The 19,791-nt window shown below is 40.1% G+C and overlaps 1 protein-coding gene across 6 annotated transcripts in view; it reads left to right on the top strand.

Moving 5' to 3' along the window:
• elovl6 (ELOVL fatty acid elongase 6) overlaps nucleotides 1-19,791 on the top strand; it is a 106,956-nt gene that overhangs the window by 37,632 nt on the left and 49,533 nt on the right. The window contains exons 1-2 of one of the 6 annotated variants that reach the window (XM_063046359.1): nucleotides 12,181-12,212; nucleotides 12,382-12,495. The exons of 3 other annotated variants lie outside the window; for them this stretch is intronic. The gene's annotated coding sequence lies outside the window, so the exon portion shown is untranslated. Of the gene's footprint in view, nucleotides 1-12,071; nucleotides 12,213-12,381; nucleotides 12,496-19,791 lie in introns of those variants that run through there. 2 more of the 6 variants (XM_063046360.1, XM_063046361.1) reach the window with 2 other exon arrangements.

Below are 19,791 nucleotides of genomic sequence, written 5' to 3'. Positions count from 1 at the left end.
ATGAAAGTAATGCAGGAACATTTAGAACTGAAACCATTGTTGATGCTTTAGGTTTCATGAGGAGAATCAATATGAAGGGGAGTCGATTTCAGTGCACATGGCTGAATTGAAGATGTTTGAGCATTATCAGTTCGGTGATGAGTTTAATGACGCACCAAGAGATTGTTCAGTATGTGGATTCTTATGAGAAAACATTCAAAAATGGTTCCTAAGTGAAGCACTACTTACATTTATAAGATTAGTTGAAATTGCTGTATCAGTGGAAACAGCAGACCGGAATGCATTTGAGTTATAGCAGGAATGAAAGTGAGTGTGAACAACATTGCTACGTCTAAACAGAAACTGGCCTGGCTGAACATAATGTGTTACAGTTGTGGCAGGGGCTCAAATATACCAGACCAATGCGGGTTTGAAGGTAATACTTGCAGAAAATGCAACAAAGTAGGTCCCATACAAAGAGTATTTTGGGTGGACAAAAATAAATGGGGGGACTTCCGGTAGCGCTCATGGAGTGAAGTCGCATTCTTGACTCGCTCCATTACCTCTGAGTTTTTTTTCTTCTGATCAGCTATATTTTAAGTAACCATTAAGGCATCAACTTTTACAATACTTTGAATTAAATTGGGCTCTTCGATAACTGGATGCGTTTAAGATCTGCTATCTCTAAGAATGGGAAAAACGGGAAGGATGGCAAACCTCCGGTTAAACCGAAAGGTACCGATTTCCCTCCGACTGAACCACCAGTGACTTTGAAAGCTATATCGGAGCTAATTCGGGAGGAAACTTCAACTAGTTTCCAGAAAATTGCCAGTTCAATTGAGAAGATACAAATATCTATTACGGAACATCGGTCGGCTATATCTGATCTTCAAAAATCCACGCAACAAAGTGAGCTCAAGATGGAGAAAATCGAAGAAACAATTAATGTAATGAAGAAGAAACTCGACTTTCTGACCTTTAAAAACTCTGACTTAGAATCTAGAATGCGACGGCAGAATCTTCGAATGATTGGGGTGCGTGAAGCTGTTGAATCCGATAACCCTATGAAGTATTTTTCTCAACTTTTAAAAGATGCATTTCCTACTGTATTTCCTGACCAACCACCGTTATTGGATCGTGTTCACAGAGTTCCATCATACTCGCCTAGGTCAGATAGACCTCGACATGTTATTTTACGGTTTCATTACTTTCAAGGTAAGGAGAAACTGTTTCGATTCGTTCGATCTAAGGGTTTCATTGTTTTTCTGGATCTTAAATTCCGATTCGTGGAAGATTTCAGTAAACCAATCCGGGATCAACGGGTTCGTTACAGATCTGTGATGTCGGAACTCTACAAGATGGATTTAAGACCTGCGCTTCTTTACCCTGCACGTCTAAGGATTCGTACGCCGGATGGAGCCCTCCGTTTTTTTGACTCTCCATCGGATGCCCAGAGTTATTTGGATCAATTTTCACCATCGACATCTTAATTGTAATTTTTTAACTATCTCCGCTGATCGGAGGCTGTGAATTTGTTGGTCTTAATTTTTTTTGCCTTATATGGGCAGAAAAGTTTATTTTTGATTACTTAATATGGTTGCTAAACTTTCTTTTTAACTGCGTCATTTCTTTCTTTTTCCCAGGGGATTCTGGGTGGTTACTTCCTTATTGTCATCTTACGTATTTCTTTTGTGGCCTTAAATTTTGTAGTTTTTTTTAAAATCTATTTTGTTTTGTAGGTTTTTATAACTAGTTTAGGTTAATAATCTTATTTCTTTTTTGTTGTTCTGCTTATTCATGGGTCTGGTGTTTATTGCGGTTTTTTTTCATATATTTTCTGGCTTTTATTTTGGTATGTGTTTATTTTAATTGAGTTATCTTTTTTTATTCTTTTACTGTTTTATAATCAGCTGATCTTTTTTATATTTACACTTTTTTAGGGAGCGTATACCGGAAGTCATGGGGGTAGTTTTAGGGCTTGCTTCTTTCGGGCTGGTCTGCGTTAGACTTAGCTTTCGGGACATGGGGTGGGGGGTGGTGGGAGGGGCTTCACTTTTTAGTTTCTTTCTTCTTGGACTATATACATTATTGAAGTATGGGTTGCGTTCTTCTTCCCGGTATCTCTTGTATGTTCTGTTCCCTTTCCGGGTTCGTGGGTCGAGCCTATCGTCAATCCTCCTTGTTGTGGGTTGACCTTAGGGTTTATGGAGTCTATTATTAATTTTGTCTCCTGGAATACTAATGGTCTTAATCATCCTATTAAAAGGAAAAAAGTCTTTAAAGTGTTCCGGAGACTTAAAGCACAAATTTTATTTTTACAAGAGACCCATGTGCGGAGGGGGGACAGACTACGTTTTTTTAAATTCTGGAAGAGACAACAGTTTCATTCGAACTCCAATGCTAAGATTCGAGGCGTCTCCGTTTTTTATAGACTCCTCGGTTACTTTTATACAACATGATATTATTTCTGATCCGAATGGCAGATTTCTATTGGTTAGTGGTTTACTATTTAATAAAAAAGTAGTTTTGGTTAATGTTTATGCTCCTAATATGGATTGTCCGGAATTTTATAAATCATTATTTAATCAGTTTCCGAATTTGAATGAGTTTTCATTGATCTGGGGCGGAGATCTTAATACCTGTTTGTCTCCAGCTTTGGACCGTGCGGCTCCTTTACGGACCTTACCTAATAAATCTGCAACTTTGATTAACTCATTTCTTTCTGATTCTGGGTCGACGGACATTTGGCGCTTTTTGCATCCTCAGGAAAAAGATTTTTCTTTTTTTTCACATGTTCATCATTCCTATTCCAGAATTGATTATTTCTTTATTGATTCTCGTCTTATTCCCTCAGTGATTAAATGTGATTATGATTCTATAACCATTTCGGATCATGCTCCACGTAAGCTTTCTATTAAAATTCTGGCCAATATTCAAAATAATAGACAATGGTGTTTTAATTCGCTGTTGCTTCAGGACTCGGACTTTGTTAACTTTATGAATGAACAGATTGATCTTTTTTTTACAATTAACTATACAGAGGATATTTCTGTTAACATTCTTTGGGATACTTTTAAAGCTTATATTCGTGGTGAGATTATCTCGTATTCTGCTGCTTTGAGGAAGAAGCAGAAGCAGCAGGAGTTGGTAATTGTGGACAAGATTAAGGAAATTGATAAGAAATATGTTATAGCTCCTTCTGAGGAGTTATATAAACAAAGAACTGAACTTCAAATGGAACACAGTTTATTACTCTCGTCCTCGATTGTAAACCAATTAAAGAAAACAAGAAGTGAATTTTATGTACACAGTGACAAAATTGGTAAACTGTTGGCTAATCAATTGAAGTCTAATTATGCTACATCTCAAATTAATCAGATTTATAACCAAAATGATCGACTAATATTTGATCATGTGGGGATTAATCAAACCTTCTGTGATTTTTACTCTTCCTTATATCAATCAGAGTCTCCTCGAGATTCTAAATATATGAATGATTTTTTAGATAATTTAGACTTCCCTGAGATTTCACAGGATATGGCTTCTATGTTAGATACTCCTATTACCATGGATGAGATTAAGAATGTTATTTTCTCTATGAATTTGGGGAAAGCTCCTGGCCCTGATGGGTTTACCGTAGAATTTTATAAATGTTTTGCTCCTTCATTAATCCCTTGGCTTTGTAGGGTTTTTGAGGCTTCATCGAAACTTGGTAAATTTCCTGAATCTTTTAATAGAGCGTCAATTTCTTTAATATTAAAGAAGGATAAAGATCCTGCTCAATGTACATCTTATAGACCAATATCTTTATTAAATGTTGATTCTAAAGTTTTTTCTAAGTTATTAGCAAATAGATTAGAAAAAGTACTTCCCTCTATTATTTCGGAAGACCAAACGGGTTTTATTAAAGGTCGTTACTCTTTTTATAATATTCGTACACTGTTAAATATCGTTTATACTCCCTCACAAAATGTTCCTGAGTGTGTTATCTCTTTAGATGCCGAGAAAGCTTTTGATAGAGTAGAATGGCCTTATTTATTTAAGGTGCTTGAAAGATTTAATTTCAGCTTGAAATTTATATCCTGGATTAAACTCTTATATTATTCTCCTGTGGCCTCGGTCCGTACTAACTCTTTAAGTTCACCTTTTTTCTCTCTTTTTCGAGGTACTCGACAAGGCTGTCCTCTTAGTCCCTTATTATTTGATATTGCATTAGAACCTCTTGCAATTGCCATTCGGGAATCTCCAAATATTACTGGGATAACTCGGGGCTTAAAGTCCCATAAATTATCACTCTATGCTGATGATTTACTTTTATATATTTCTAATCCTCAAAAATCCATCCTGGCTGTTTTAGAGTTATTAGCACAATTTGGTCTTTTTTCAGGTTATAAATTAAATCTTAGTAAGAGTGAACTCTTTCCGATTAATAAACAACTTCCCTTATATTATAAATTTCCATTTAAATTGATTAATAATTATTTTTCATATCTTGGGATTAAAATTACTTGTAAATACAAAGATTTATTTAAGACTAACTTTTTACCATTAATAGACCATATTACTCAACTTTCATCTAAATGGCTTCCTTTATATTTAACTTTGATTGGTCGTATTAACGCAGTTAAGATGTTTTTTTTTGCCAAAATTTTTATATATATTTCAGGCGTTACCAATCTTTGTTCCAAAATCTTTTTTTGACAAAGTTGATTCTAAAATTTCTTCATTTATTTGGCAGAATAAAAACCCGAGACTGGGTAAAATACATTTACAGAAAGCTAAGAGAGATGGAGGCTTAGCATTACCTAACTTTAGATTTTATTATTGGGCAATTAATATTCGACATATGAAATTCTGGTTACTGGACCAGGATATACTATCCATTCCTAAATGGGTAGCATTGGAATTACAATCTGTTCAGGGTTTTACACTTGGCTCTATTTTAGGTTCCTCTCTTCCTTTTGATTGGAAACGCCTTAAACAGGTGTCTAACCCGATAGTTAAATATGCCTTGCGTATTTGGTTTCAATTCAGAAAATTTTTTGATCTTAATCAATTTGGGTTAGCGATTCCTACTTTAGGTAACATTTTTTCCTCCCTCTTTTACGGATCGTGCTTTTCAAATTTGGAAGACTAAGGGTATTTCACGGTTTTTGGATTTATTTTCAGATGGTTCCCTTATGTCTTTTGAACAATTATCTAATAAATATAATTTATCAAGAATACATTTTTTTAGATATTTACAAGTTAGAAATTTTCTAAGTACTATACTTTCTTCCTTTCCAATGCTCCCTCCTACATACATTTTAGATACTATAATCAACCTTAATCCATGTCAGAAAGGTGCATCGGCTATGATTTATAATATTATTATGAAACTTAGGAAAGCTCCATTTGATAAGATTAGGGTAGGTTGGGAACAGGAATTGGGGTTTACCATTTCTGTGGATGACTGGGGGCAGATTTTACAATTAGTCAATACTTCCTCTATCTGTGCTAAACATTCCCTAATTCAATTTAAAGTTGTTCATAGAGCACATATGTCCAAAGATAAGTTAGCGCGCTTTTATTCTCATATTAATCCTTTTTGTGATAGATGTCCGGGGCAGATAGCCTCTTTAACTCATATGTTTTGGTCTTGCCCTACTTTGGAAACTTTTTGGAGAGACATTTTTAATATTATCTCCAAGGTATTGAATATAGATATCTCTCCTCACCCTATTACTGCTATCTTTGGACTACCTAAAATTTCCAGTAATCTCTCCCCTTCAGCCCGTAGAATGATTGCATTTCTTACTTTAATGGCGAAAAGATGTATCTTACAACATTGGAAAGAGCTTAATGCTCCAACCACCTTTTTTTGGTTTTCTCAGACGATGTTATGCTTGAACTTGGAGAAAATTAGAAGCAATCTTTATGACTCATTTAAATTTGAACAGACTTGGAGATCTTTTATTCAATATTTTCATTTAATGTAATATATACCCTTCTTGTTTTTTTCACTGTTTTTAATGGAGGTCGGGATTGAGGACGTGATTTTAAGTTTAACTCTGTTTGGTTTCAAGTTAGCCCATTGCTTTGCTTTGCTTTTAGTTAGTTGCACGGTGGGTTTTTTTTTGGGGTTTTTTTTTTCTTTTTCTCCATTGATATATATATATAAAATTAGTATACTATTATGTTACCTTGGTATGTTATGTTTAAATTACATTGTTTGTAGTATTTTTTTTTGTATTGATATCTTCTGTAATTTTATTATATTCTAACAATGTATTAGTGTCTATATGGCTTACTTTTTTGTATACTTATTCAATAAAAAGATTTAAAAAGAAAAAATAAATGGACTGCACAGGGAAGAGAAAAAGCTAAAGAATCAAATTGCGGTTTCAAAAAGAGCACTAATATGCACTTTGATGAAAAGTCTCAGTCAGTGACATAGGACTGGCTAGCTTAGAGATTTACAATATGGAAGCTAACAACAGACAAGCCATATGGCTTATACCAGGAGGGAATGACAAATTAATTAAAATTGAATTGGACTCTAGCTCGGCTGTTTCAGTCATTCCACAAAATGAGTTCGAACAGCATTTCAAAGATACTAAACTGAAGTCTGCAGATATCCAGCTAAGAACTAGTACTGGAGAAAAGATCATTCCTGTGGTAATGACATTCATAACTGTGAAATGCAACAACCAACAAGCCACATTGGCTTGCATGTGGTAAAAGCAGGCGGACCACCATTGTGGGGACACGATTGGCTGAGACAACTACAACCTGATTGGAGATCCATCCAACATTTGTATGCCACATCCCCTGCTACAGAGTCAACTAAAAGTAAATTAAGAAAGGTATTGGATGATCCACAACTGTCCCGATATGTTGGGGGCTTAACCTACTCCCAACATATCGATGCAGCTGTAAAGAAAGCAAAACAGGGACTATACTTCAGTAGGAGTTTGAAGAGATTTGAGATGTCAACAAAAACATTGAAAAGCTTCTATAGATGTACTGTGGAGAGCATTCTGACAGGCTGCATCACTGTCTGGTATGGAGGGGCTACTGCACAGGACCGAAAGAAGCTGCAGAGCTTTGTAAATTTAGTCAGCGCCATCTTGGGTCCTTGCCTACAAAGTACCCAGGACATCTTCAAGGAGCGGTGTCTCAGAAAGGCAGCATCCATTATTACGGACCTCCAGCACCTAGGGCATGCCCTTTTCTCACTGTTACCATCAGGTAGGAGATACAGAAGCCTGAAGGCACACACTCAGCGATTCAGGATCAGCTCCTTCCCCTCTGCCATCCGATTCCTAAATGGACATTGAAGCTTTGGCCACTACTTCACATTTTTAGTGTATATTATTTCTGGTTTTTGCATGATTTTTAATCTATTCAGTATATGTATACTGTAATTGATTTACTATTATTTTTTCTTCTATATTATGTATTGCATTGAACTGCTGTTGCCAAGTTAACAAATTTCACGACACGTGCCAGTGATAATAAACCTGATTCTGAACTGTCTCCAAGCTGTACGCTATGAACCATTGCCCGAGAAGGCAAATGGATGTTGGTGCCAAACTCTCTGCCTCTGGTTGGGAAGGATTATGCTGCTCAGTGGAATTGTGAAAGTGAGGAAAGTAGTGGTCCAACTACAATAGTTTTTGTAGGCAACATACCTGAGAAAGCTTCTGATATGTTTAAACAGGAAGTTATTTGTGAAATGTGGCTTGCTTTTAGGCTGGAAGTGAGTTCAAGGAGCTTCAGGAAAGTTGCATACTTTCAACTTTTGTGAGTGTAAAGATCCAGAATCTGCACTGTGTGTTTTAAGGTTATTGCCTGAACTTCAAGTGGGGGACAAAAAGCTGCTTGTAAAAGTAGATGCAAAGACCAAAGTCCAGCTGGATAAATGGAAGGCCAAAATGAAAAGAGTCAATTGAGATGTAAAAACAGGATTTGTCAGATGATGTGGATGAGGAAACCAAGAGGAGAGATCAGAGCATGAAGGGAGCAATAGCAGGATTAATAAGAGAGTAAGCTAGAGATTTAAGGCACTTTCTCAGGATCAAGATGCACACCCTGGAAAGAAGAAAAAGGAAAAGGAGAAGGAAGGATGAGAAGTTCTATGGAAATAGAAGAGGATAAACGAGACTTAATTCCTCAAGAAATTAGCAAATTCAGAGATATTTACAAGAAACTAAAAGAAGAAAAAGAAAGACAAGAAATTGAAAAGGAAAGGAGCAAGGGTCGAAGTAGATCCAGAGAGCAAAGCTGAGGGAAGGAGAAAGCTGTCCAGAGCTGTCAGAACCACTTACTACAGTCTCAGAGTCAACTCCTACAGCCTCCACAGAGGAGGCTCCAGAACCTGAACCTGGGATTGTTTGACAGCCACAGGTCTCACCAACCAAGCAGAGTGATCACCCTTGTCAGGAAAGATGTTATCCCACAAGAGTAAGAAAGCCTGAAAAGCTATTAAATATTTAGGCCTGAGTGGGACAATTTAAAAAATTTACTATGCTGTGGGTGTTTATATCAGAATCAGCATCAGATTTATTATCACTGGCATGTGACGTGAAATTTGTTAACTTAGCAGCAGCAGTTCAATGCAATACATAATATAGAAGAGAAAAAAAAATAATTATAACAAATTAATTACTGTATATGTATATTGACTAGATTAAAAACATGCAAAAACAGAAATACTGTATATTTTAAAAAAAGTGAGGTAGTGTCCAAGGGTTCAATGTCCATTTAGGAATCAGATGGCAGAGGGGAAGAAGCTGTTCCTGAATCGCTGAGTGTGTGTCTTCAGGCTTCTGTACCTCCTACCTGATGGTAACAGTGAGAAAAGGACATGCCCTGGATGCTGAAGGTCATTAATAATGGACGCTGCCTTTATGAGACACCGCTCCCTGATCCTGGGTACTTTGTAGGCTAGTACCAAGATGGAGCTGGCTACCTTCTGCAGCTTCTTTCGGTCCTGTGCAGTAGCCCCTCCATACCAGACAATAATGCAGCCTGTCAGAATGCTCTCCACGGTACAACTATAGAAGTTTTTGAGTGTATAGTCAGGTACTAATACTATACTGTGTATATAGTTGAGATACATTCTCTATTGAATTGGAGTTTATATCTAAGCAGGGAGGAGTGTTTATCCAATATTTCAGTAGTGTTTGAGTAATATTGTAAATTGATTAAGCATTTTTTTTAATTCATTATGGATTATATGTTAAAAACAAGTGAATCACATAGGTTGCGACGCTACCACGTGATACATGCTCACCTCATTTAAAGTAAACACAACGTACGTGAATCACCTTCGGGACTCTCTTCTTTTTCTTTCAACGAGTTTCATGTTTTGGAGTTACAGATATAACAACCCTACTCTTAGGGATGCTTCAGAATTTGTTTACTTCCAAGTTAATTTTGCAATACATTTCTTTCACTCTTCTTCAAGTTGAACCTCTTTCTTCATCTTAATGTAACTCATAACGCATTTTCAGCTGGCATTGTAACTGTTTTAACTGATATTTAACTTTGATCTGGGTGCTAAATTTCCCATTTTGAAGTCTGTCTTCACATATATGGTTACTTGGAAGATAGAGTACAATTAATACTTGCAAGCTGGGATAAAAATATAGGAAAATAGTTGGGATACACTGAAATTAGTGTTTCCTGAAGACATTAAAATGATCCCAAATGGCCTTTCCTCCAGGCAAGCTATTGTGGTTTGCTTAACAGTTAGGAAGTGAATAGTGTGCAAGTCCTAGTATAACATGCCCTGAAACATTCCTGTGGAGGGTGGAGTGAGATTGGCAATTCAAAGATTGTTTATTGGGTAAACTTGACACACCTGGGTATAGGAGTTCTCTGCCTCATAACCCATAATCAGTTGCATTAAAGCGTCTTCCCTCTTCTCATTTCATTTACTGAGTCTCAGGAATTCCATGCTAGCAGAGTGCAAGACAGTTTAAAATTAATCCATGCAGTCTCCTGAAAAATATTTTGACAACTTTCTTGATTCTTTGCCAAATTAAAATGGCAATGTCTAGAATTCATTGAGAAAATTCAGGCAAGAGCAGTTCCACAATCTGACTCAAATCTCAAACTGCACCAAAGGTTTGGACATGCAGCTAGAAGCTCTGGTACCCTTCCTGATGAGGGATGATAAACTGTAACTTTTTCTACCCCATTCACATCTGTGGGTTGGAGGAATTAAAGTTACGGCTCATCTCCCTCCACCTCCCAAATCTTTGTATTGCAAAGGGAATCATGATTTTTCCCACATAATTGGCAACTTCTCATTAATAATGAGCATATTTAGGTGAAGAAAGGGTCATTCAACTCATTATGCTAAATAGCGAGCCTATTAAATGGTTGAACGCCTAATATTTCTCAGACCATGGATTAGAAGAATTATTCTCAAAGGTTCATTGAATCAGAATCAGGTTTATTATCACTGACGTGACATGAAATTTGTTTACTTAGCAGCAGCAGTTCAATGCAATACATAATCTAGAAAAAAAACAAAATAAAATAATAAATCAATTACAGTAATCTATATTGAATAGATTAAAAATCATGCAAAAACATAAATAATATATACGCATTTTTTACAAAAAAAGTGAGGTAGTGTCCAAGGGTTCAATGTCCACTTAGGAATCGGATGGCAGAGGGGAAGAAGCTGTTCCTGAATTGCTGAGTGCGTATCTTCAGGCTTCTGTACCTCCTACCTGATGGTAACAGTGAGAAAAGGGCATGCCCTGGGTGCTGGAGGTCCTTAATAATGGATGCTGCCTTTCTGAGACACCGCTCCTTGAAGATGTCCTGGGTACTTTGTTGACTAGTACCCAAGATGGATCTGACTAGATTTACAATCCTCTGCAGGTTCTTTCGGTCCTGTGCAGTAGCAACCCCCCGCCCCCACCATACAGTGACGCAGCCCGTCAGAATGCTCTCCATGGTACATCTATAGAAGTTTTTGAGACACCCCCCCCCACCATTCCAGACAGTGATCAGTGATGCAGCCCATCAGAATGCTCTCCATGGTACATCTATAGCCCCCCCCCCCCACCATACCAGACAGTGATCAGTGACGCAGCCCGTCAGAATGCTCTCCATGGTACATCTATAGAAGTTTTTGAGATTTCAGCTTTTCTCTGCTGGAACTGCATTGTTCATCATTTCTAACTAACCCCCCCCCCCCCCGCAAAGTAGGTCACCCACAGTTTCCATAGAATATGATAAGCACTTGTTGAATATTTGTGTTTGAGAGGAATCATAATGTTGGGGGGAACTGCTGTGCTCTCTTCCCATCATATTCCTTACTTAAGTTTTGTCCCATGTTTTAGTGGCCCGAGAATGTACGATTTAAATGGGAAGAAAAAAGGCGCAAATTGTTTCATTCAGATGAATCAGATTCAGGTTTAATATCACCAGCATGGGTCACGAAATTTGTTAACTTTATGGAGGCAGTAGAATGCAACACATAATAATAGAGAGGAAAAACTGTGAATTACAGTAGATATATTAAATAGTTAAATTAGTGCAAAAAACAGAAATAAAAAAGTAGTGGGGTACTGTTCAACGTCCAGTTAGAAATCTAATGGCAGAGGGGACGAAGATGTTTCTGAATTGTTGAGTGTGTGCCTTTAGGCTTCTGTATCTTCTTCCTCCTGATGGTAGCAACGAGAACAAGGCATCGGCCTGAAAGGTGAACTTAGTTTCCCATTCCCATTTCTTCATTTTTTTCAGAAATGGAGAGTTTGTATTTGAAAACTAAAATTGCCTGATGTTATGAAAAGATATTCAGTAATTTTGATTGCAGTAGTACAAAGGTGAAGGATAAAGTTCAATGTAAAATCTGCTTTGTCATTTCTTCAATTCAGTGTTGATAACAGGGGTGTGCCTTTGTGGTCAATACAGTCAAAAATGACACGAAATATTGTGCAACATTATGGATTAGAGGATTTGTTACGGGAGTGAATATTTCTTTAATAAAATGCACAATTTACATTTCATTTTAAATATCAACAATGCCTGCTGTATTTAAGATCACTTACTCATCATTTAGAAAGAACATCATTGTATTGCACATGACCGGCAGTGAAGCAATTGGAAGTTAAATAAATAACTGAAATGTGGAAGCTGGAAATCTGAAATGAAAGTACTCAGCAGGCTGAGCAGAATGTTGTTTTAGATCCGAGGCCCTTCATCAGATTTCGGAAAAAGAATAGCAGGTTAGTGTACAGGAGAGATGGAGGAGAAGGGGGGTTGAATAGAATAAAGAATATCTGAGACTGAGTGGGGAGGGAGTTGGAATATCCATCAGAAGCACATAATGGATTGTTAATGATAAGGCCGTGCGGCAAGCCTAGAATATTAAACAATGCTGATTTTTTTTTAAAGAAAGCTACAAATGACAAAAGGCATCAATGGTTATGGAGAGAAAGAAAACATGTTACTAACATGTTGGATTATTCAATATTGACTCCTGAAGGCTGCAACGTGACCAGCAAGAAGGTGAGGCATCCTTGAGACGACTCAAGTTTGTGTGCATGGAGCCTCAGTGGAACAGTGCAGGAAGCCACAGACGGAAACAGTCAGATTGGGAATGGGGAGGTGAATTCAAGTAGTAAGCAACCAGAATCTGGGATCTCTCCTGTATATTGAACACATGTGTTGTGCAAATTGATCATTTATGGATGGTTTCATATCGAAGGCTCCATATTGTGAACACAAAATGTATATAGGGCCCCCACTACCCAGGAGGTGCCCCCTTCTCATTGCTGCCATCAAGAAGGAGGTACAGAATCCTGAAGGCACATGCTCTGTGATTCAGGAACAGCTTCTTGCCCTCTGTCATCTGATTTCTGAATGGACATTGAACCCATGAACACTGCCTTACTACTTTTTTATTTCTATTTTTGTACTACTTAGTTAACTATTTCATATACTTACTGTAATTCAGTTTTTTCTCTATTATGTATTATATTGTGCTGCTGCTGCTGCAAAGTCGACAAATGTCACAACATAAGCTGGTGATATTAAACCTGATTCTGATATTGGAAGATTAATACATGAGCCATTTCCTCTGTTTTGCTTGTAAATTGATGCAGGTGTGCTGCCCTTGTCTGCCATGACTGTGTTTTAAAGCTCCTTCCTATAAGTCAAGCTCTTTAATTGAGAATGGCTAGTGATTGGGGTTCTTGCATCATTTTGACATTGATGTTTACCTCTGGTGTTTTAGTCTGCTCATCAGCTCAGCTAGAAACTTAGGTACTGTTTCTGTCAACACACACAAAATGCCGGTGGAACGCAGCAGGCCAGGCAGCATCTACAGGAAGAGGTACAGTCGATGTTTCGGGCCGAGACTCTTTGTCAGGACTAACGAAAGAAGAGCTAGTAAGAGATTTGAGAGGGGGAGGGGGAGATCCAAAATGATGGGAGAAGACAGGAGGGGGAGGGATGGAGCCAAGAGCTGGAAAGATGATTGGCAAAAGGGATACAAAGCTGGAGAAGGGAGCGGATCGTGGGACGGGAGGCCGAGGGAGAAGGAAAGGGAGAGGGGAGCCCAGAGGAAGATGGAGAGCAGGCAAGGAGTTATAGTGAAAGGGACAAAGGGAGGAGAAAAGAGAGAGAGAAAGAAAGGGGGGGAAAATAAATAAAAAAAAATAAATAAGGGATGGGGTAAGAAGGGGAGGAGGGACATTAATGGAAGTTAGAGAAGTCAATGTTCATGCCATTAGTTTGGAGGCTACCCAGACAGAATATAAGGTGTTGTTCCTCCAACCTGAGTGTGGCTTCATCTTGACAGTAGAGGAGGCCGTGGATAGACATGTCAGAATGGGAATAGGACATGGAATTAAAATGTGTGGCCACTGAGAGATCTTGCTTTCTCTGGCGGACAGAGCGTAGGTGTTCAGCGAAACAATCTCCCAGTCTGCGTCGGGTCTCACCAGTATATAGAAGGCCGCACCGGGAGCACCGGACACAGTATATCACCCCAGCCGACTCACAGGTGAAGTGTCGCCTCACCTGGAAGGACTGTCTGGGGCCCTGAATGGTAGTGAGGGAGGAAGTGTAAGGACATATGTAGCACTTGTTCCGCTTACAAGGATAAGTGCCAGGAGGGAGATTGGTGGGAAGGGATGGGGGGATGACAAATAGACAAGGGAGTCGTATAAGGAGCGATCCCTGCAGAAAGCAGAAAGGTGGGGGAGGGAAAGATGTGCTTGGCGGTGGGATCCTGTTGGAGGTGGCAGAAGTTACGGAGAATTATGTGTTGGACCTGGAGGCTGGTTGGGTGGTAGGTGAGGACAAGGGGAACCCTATCCTTACTGGGGTGATGGAGGATGGGGTGAGAGCAGATGTGCGTGAAATGGGAGAGATGTGTTTGAGAGCAGAGTTGATGGTGGAGGAAGGGAAGCCCCTTTCTTTAAAAAAAAGAAAACATCTCCTTCGTCCTGGAATGAAAAGCCTAGAAAGGGGCTTCCCTTCCTCCACTATCAACTCTGCTCTCAAACGCATCTCTCCCATTTCACGCACATCTGTTCTCACCCCATCCTCCGTCACCCCAGTAAGGATAGGGTTCCCCTTGTCCTCACCTGCCACCCAACCAGCCTCCAGGTCCAACACATAATTCTCCGTAACTTTCGCCACCTCCAACAGGATCCCACCACCAAGCACGTCTTTCCCTCCCCTCCCCTCTGCTTTCCACAGGGATTGCTCCCTATGTGACTCCCTTATCCATTAATCCCCGCCATCCCTTCCCGCTGATCTCCCTCCCGGCACTCATCCTTGTAAGCAGAACAAGTGCTACACATGCCCTTACATTTCCTCCCTCATCACTCTTCAGGGCCCCAGACAGTCCTTCCAGGTGAGGCGACACTTCACCTGTGAGTCAGCTGGGGTGATATACTGCATCCTGTTCTCCCGATGTGGCCTTCTATATATTGGTGAGACCTGATGCAGACTGGGAGACCGGTTTGCTGAACACCTACGCTCTGTCCGCCAGAGAAAGCAGGATGTCCCAGTGGCCACACATTTTAATTCCACGTCCCATTCCCATTCTGATATGTCTATCCACGGCCTCCTCTATTGTAAAGATGAAGCCACACTCAGGTTGGAGGAACAACACCTTATATTCTGTCTGGGTAGCCTCCAACCTGATGGCATGAACACTGACTTCTCTAACTTCCGTTAATGCCCCTCCTCCCCTTCTTAGTCCATTCCTTATTTATTTATTTTTTAAAAAATTTTTTCCCCTTTCTCTTTTTTTTTCTCCCTCTGTTCCTCTCACTATAACTCCTTGCTTGCTCTCGATCTTCCTCTGGGCTCCTCTCCCCCTTTCTTTCTCCCTAGGCTTACTGTCCCATGATCCCCTCCCTTCTCCAGCCTCATATCCCTTTTACCAATCAACTTTCCAGCTCTTAGCTCCATCCCTCCCCCTCCTGTCTTCTGCTATAATTTCTGATCTCCCCCTCCCACTCCCACTTTCAAAACTCTTACTATATCTTCTTTCAGTTAGTCCTGACGAAGGGTCTCGGCCTGAAACATTGACTGTACCTCTTCCTATAGATGCTGTCTGGCGTGCTGCGTTCACCAGCATTTTGTGTGTGTTGCTTAAATTTCCAGCATCTGCAGATTTCCTCGTGCACTGTCAATGGTTTTACCTTCCAGGTAATGCTTCTGAAATTTTGAGGGAGTCCCGCAAAGGCCTAACCCTTGTTCCTGTGTAGAATGCACGGTATTGGACTTAACACTTCTTTATGTTAGAGCATGAGGTTAGGCAGATGTCCGACCCAAAGGTCAACTCAGCCGTCACTCACCTGTGAAGTTGGTGCTTGTCAGTTGTCTTGTAGAAAAGGTGGGAAGAAAGTAGTTGAGACGCACCCAGGATTTAATTGAATTTAATTTTGCGTTGTGTAATAGAAATGACACCTGTCAAACAGGCTGCTCTTGGATTTGTTCAGAGGCAATTTGCCAGCTCATTTGAGTTGAATGTTTAATTTTTGGGCAGGCGATATAACCTGCCGATAAATTGGCACCTTTGGCTTCTGGCTAACTTTTTGTGTTTACTTGGTGAGGACATGCTTTGCATTAAGTTTCTTTATCTTCAGTTACTCTATTGTGATTGGCTTGGAAAAAGAGGCATTTCATGTCTGCTTGCATTCTTGCCTACACCTACGCTGCTCTGTCTTCCTGTCATAGAATCAAGTGAAGGAACCTGGTCTGAATGTGGTGTCCATTATCTGGTACAATTGGTCACCCTGAAAACTAGCGCAGTGGGAATGAGGGTTTTCTGTTCTGTTGCTGGAAAGACTGCCATTTAAATTTAAGTTTTTCGTTGTACCACCAAAGAAAAGTACATATAAAACTCTGTGAAGAGGTGGAACAGACCAACAGAACAGAACCTGTATTTTGGATCATAGTACCTTGCCCGTGCATTTGTATCATCTGCAATATATAGGTGCAGATGACACCAAGACACGATCAAACTTCAAGCAAACAGCGCGACCAACAGCAAAGCCCTGCTGACAGTTCACGGAACTACGTTTACTCCTACTACTTCATTCAAATATGCTTCTACTACTAAGCTGTGCACAGCTGGAACCTGTGATTTACATCTCGATGGTGTATTTTTGGGCCGATTGTGCAATTTTAGGGCTTCGCTGCCTCTGAGGGAGTTCAGTGAGGTTGGGAGTGGAGTGTGCAGCCCAGAGGGCTGGATATGGGGCATGCGCCTGTGGTCGACTCCATTGCTTCCCTCTGATTGAGGTATCTAGCAAGGCTGAAGTCAGTGAACTTGTGAGTGGAGGTTGGGGGTGGATGTTTGACACTGTCTGTCTGTGTTTGATCATCAATCCTCTCCCTCTCGTTAGCCCCTGTCGAAGGAAAGTGCAGGACTCTTGGAATCCATGTTGCACGGATTGAGTGGTGAGGCTCGTGGCTGTAGACTCGTTTTGGGAGGACTTTGAGTTCATGTTGCAGGTGTTTCTGGATTCTGGTTACATTATTTTTCCCAAACCAGAGATGCTGGAAAGCCATGCAATGCCCTCAAAATGCTGGAAGAACTCGGCATCTATGGAAAAGAGTAAGCAGTTGATGTTTTGGGCCAAGACCCTTTGTCTCTTTTTGCTTTTTGTTTGAGTGGTTTGACCAACGCAGACTGCGGTGCTTCAGCAAAGACTGGCACTGTGGCATACAGTCGGCCAGCGGCAGGTTGTTGAATGGAACTAAACTGAATACTCCTGGACGCTTGATGTTTGATATTCTATGTGTCGTTCTCTCGGTTTTTGCTGCTTGCGCAATTTGTTCTTTTTCTTGCCCTTTGGGTGTTTGATGTTTTCTTTGAGCAGGTTCCTTGGTATTTCTTTGTTTCATGACTACCTGCAGGGGGATGAATCTCACAGTTACATCTGGTATGTATACTTTGATAATAAGTGCAGTTTGAAATTTGGGGGCGTAATGGGCAGTGAGGAGACCATCAAAGTTTGCAGCGTGATCTGGACCAGCTGGGGAGATGAGCTGGACAATGGCCGATGGAGCTCAATGCAGAGAAGCGTGAGGTGTTGCATTGTGAGAGGGCAGACTCGGGTAAGACACAGTGAATGGCCGTGTTCTGAGATGTGCAGTAAAACAAAGGATCTTAGGAATACCGATTCATAATTCCTTGAAGTGGCGTCACAAGCATGTGCTACCAGTCCTTGAGGGAACGATATGAGTCAGCTGCACCTTTCCTCATTCCCTGTCACGCACTGCTGAACTTGAACATAGGGTTGCCAACTGTTCCGTATTTGCCAGGACATCCCGTATATCAGGCTAAATTGGTTTGTCCCATACGGGACCGCCCTTGTTCCCTATTCCCCCCGCTAAGGAAGAGCGTTCCTATGAAAGCTTTCGTGCCGAAATGGCGTAAAGCGAAGAAGCAATTACCATTAATTTATATGGGAAAAACTTGAGCGTTCCCAGACCCAAAAAATAACCTACCAAGTAACACATAAAACCGAAAATAACACTAACATATAGTAAAAGCAGGAATGATATGATAACTACACAGCCTATATAAAGAAGAAATAAAGTATGTACAGTATAGTCGGGAAGATTAAGCCAAAACTGATTTGTGGAAAAAACCGGCACATACACGCATGCGCACGTCACACATGCGCACACAGGTGCCTGCACAAGGCTTCATGGTCATGGTAGTCTCACCGGGGGTAAACACAAGTGTCCTGGGATTTGACTACTACTTTTGTCCCTTATTTGGGAGTGAGAAAGTTGGCAACCCTAACTGTAAAAGACAAGTTGAAGTGATTTTCACCCCACTTGAACAACCCCACCCCAGTTGGCCAGTCCACAAGAATATTGTCAATATTAAACCGGTCCACGGTGTGAAAAAGGTTGAGGACCCCTGCTTTAGCACTTTAGCCTTCGCTAAACAGAGTACAGGAGATCGGATGTTACGTTGAAGTTTGTGCAGTTCTGAGATCATCTACTAATGTGAAAAATGAATAAAATTGAAAGAGTATGGAGAATATTTGCGATGATGCTGCCGGGACTTAAAGACCCAAGTTACAGGGAAAGGATGAATAGATCTTGAATCCTATTCAAGATGTCTTGAAATCTACCCAGCCAGTTGGTGCTGATAGGGAAAAACTGCAGTACCCTCTTAAACTCTTAGTAGGAGTCTAACAGGGTGATGTAAACCTCTACAGTTCTCCAGCATGTAGGCTAGGCAATTCTCACTGAGCTTAATCAATACAAGTCCAGTCAGTTCAATCATTTTAATGGCGAAAATCAGCTGGAGAGGGAAACTTTTTACATTAGTGAATCAGGTATATTAGTTATTTAAGTTATTTAATTCTGCTTTTAAATACTTCTAAAGAAAGTTAGAAATGTTAATTGTATTTTTAATTGTTTGGCGTGACTTTGACAGTCTAATACAGCTTTGACAGTTGGTTAACGTGGGCTGTGCTTGACCAGGTTCAAAAGCAATTCAGATGTGATTGAAAGTCCTTGCAATGCACAAGGCCTTACCGAACAGCTGGAAGCCAGTTTCCTGGAAGGAAATTGCCCTTGGGAAAAAGAGTAGACTTGAAGAACTCTGCCTGACCAAAGCAAAATGCCAAGGAAGACCTGAAAAATCAAGGCAAATAATTTAGGGCTCTGCAAGAGTTGGTTAGGGAACTTGAGGAATTGTGAGCATAATTGTATGATTCTGAACATAATGGTAGTTGCTTAGGGGTGGGAGGAAGTTTCTAACCACAGTGACAACATGCCATTCCCTAGAAGTAAAATTTGGGTATTTTGCCCACCTGAGAACATGCTTATTAAAGTAGTTGTTGAATGGGTGTGAGCTGTGCCAAGGCAGGTGTGTTGTAGCAGAAAAATGGGTTATTGAACTGTGGAGCAGTTCGAAGAGGATTTTCCAGAGGGACATTGGTTTCTCTAGCACCAAATTCTGGAGTTACTGATTTGATCAATAGTCAGGGGCTCTGCTCTGCGTCATCTTTATTGTAAAGGTTTGTTAAGTGGATTGATGTGCAAATTGAGACACCAGTGTCTTGGATAGAGCCTGGCCCTTTAGCAAAGGACCACGTAGAATTTATTGCAGGGCCATCTGGTAAGCTAGTGCATTTTTACCTCAGTTTCAAGCGATTTGCATTGAAATGTGGCTGTCAGCCAGGTAGTTTACTTTTCACACAAAAAACCAGAACAACGTTGCCAAGATATACAGTCCTGTCTAAACTCATGGGAATGCTCTTGGGCGACAAATCAAGTCAGGACTAACCAGTCCTGTACTGACTATTATTGCTT

Source organism: Mobula hypostoma, chromosome 4 (genome assembly GCF_963921235.1).
Source record: "Mobula hypostoma chromosome 4, sMobHyp1.1, whole genome shotgun sequence".
Classification (NCBI taxonomy): domain Eukaryota; kingdom Metazoa; phylum Chordata; class Chondrichthyes; order Myliobatiformes; family Myliobatidae; genus Mobula; species Mobula hypostoma.
This window is presented reverse-complemented; position numbering and strand designations above follow the sequence as displayed.